The sequence below is a fragment of the Frankliniella occidentalis genome, unplaced genomic scaffold (assembly GCF_000697945.3).
Source record: "Frankliniella occidentalis isolate FOCC.00 unplaced genomic scaffold, Focc_3.1 Scaffold44, whole genome shotgun sequence".
Lineage (NCBI taxonomy): Eukaryota > Metazoa > Arthropoda > Insecta > Thysanoptera > Thripidae > Frankliniella > Frankliniella occidentalis.
The window spans coordinates 989335-991138 of NW_026267174.1; the positions used below are offsets into that span (position 1 = coordinate 989335).

General features: G+C 60.6%; 1 protein-coding gene across 1 annotated transcript in view; it reads right to left on the bottom strand.

The window, feature by feature from the left end:
- LOC113212246 (acetylcholinesterase) overlaps positions 1-1804 on the bottom strand; it is a gene marked incomplete in the record, with an annotated part of 21561 nt that overhangs the window by 8320 nt on the left and 11437 nt on the right.

Below are 1804 nucleotides of genomic sequence, written 5' to 3' on the forward strand. Positions count from 1 at the left end.
GGGGGGGAGAGGCGCCGGAGAGAACTTTGCGCCTCCTTTCTCGAGCTGCCCCGTGCTCTCCGCCGAGCAGCTCTGCTTGCGCCGAGATGAGCAGCGAGCCAGGGGCCCCGTTATGAGGAAAAGCCGCCCGCCCCTGAGGAGTTCGGAGACGGGGGGGAACCGCACCTCCTGCAGCGCTGCAGGCAGCCCCGCAACCCCCGGCCGGGCCCCGCACAGGCCACGTGCCCCTCCCCGCCGCGCGCCGCTACGCCCCGCAACGCCACGCCACGCCCCGCCACTCCATGCCCCCAGGCGTGCGGAGTACAGTACCCCGCACAGCTGTGCGGCGAGGAGGGGAGGTAGGAGGAGAGAGAGGGTTGTCGCAAAAACAAACATTCCCACAACTGGCCTCCGGGTCCACTACGCTACGCGCTATACGCACGGGCGTGGCGCCGCGTGGCGCAGCGTAGCGCCTCGGTCTTGCGCGAGGGGCAGGAGAGACCAAGAGACTGACTCTGTTGAACATTTTCGTCGCCAGAACCATATACGCTGGGCTAATTTTCTGTACCCAAATATATTAAGTCGGAGAGGCGTGACGGGACAATGATAAACATAAAACAAAATGACGTCATATTCTTGTACTAAAATAAACCAAAGAAACTATGGCGTCGAAATGTCTTCATATGGTGCTTTCACAGTGGTCAGAGCGACACGAAGAGAGAACGGAATGAGTATGAGAGACATAGAATAATTCACAAGAGCGAGACGAAGAGCGAGCAAACGAGCGAGCGAAGGAGAGTGAGTGAGAGAGATAGGCCGGGAGTATGAGTAGGGAGGGAAGGGAATCGATTCCAGCGAAAGCAGCATGGCAGCAGCCTCGCGTGATGATGAGGACGTCGCTGGCGGAAAGTTGAACGATCTGGCTCGACGGGCGGCTCCTCCTCCTCAAGTCGAGGGTGGTGGTGGAGAGCGCCCGGCGGAAGTGTGCAAGCACGCCTCGGCGGGGCAGCGTAGCAGGAGGATTGGGTGGGGAGAGCGATGCGCGGGAGCACCGGGAGTAAGTGCCTGCGGTCCGGTCCATGCACCCCGTCCGGTTTTATAGCCTCTTCACATCTAAGGCTCTGCTCGCTGAGCAGCCCCGGCGGAGGTGGGATATAAGTGTCCGCTCGCTGTCGGCGGCCTTCAGCCTTTCAGCGATTCGAGTGGTGGGTTTTGAAAAACGTGATTGCGCGGAGGTTGATTGTGCAGAGCGGGAAGCGATTATGAGCTCTGCTTCCGCGCATCAGAGGGGCAGTCACGACCGTCAGTCCTATGCAAGCGTATGTGTAACGCGGTATGGAACAGGTTGTCTCTGTTAATTTGTACTTCTTTGCAAACAGAGCACGGAGGACGGTTCAGGTCTTCATATCAGATATGGATGTGCTTTCGGAGGCGAGGGTGTTCCGCCGTCGAACTCATTATGCCGACTCTGTTGCAAATCCCGTCCCCGGTCACAGCCCAGTAGTTTACGGCTGCTCACGGCCGTCGCCGAGGTGCTCGGCGTTGCTCAAGACCGTCACCGCGACGTTGGCAAATGGACTCGCGGCGCCGCGATGCACAACGCTCGCTGAGCTGTGCCGTGCCCTTTGCTTTCTTGGGCATCTGAGCGTCAATAGAATTCTCCCTGGAGTGTGCGCGGAACGTGGCGGGGCGTGGTGGGGCGTGGCGGGTCGAGGCGTGGCGGGTCGAGGCGTGGCGGCGGGGCCAGCAGTCGCGGCAGGCGGCGGCGGGCCTGATATTGATCGAAGGTAACCTCATGGGACCAGCAAGGCGCTTCTTGGTGTCG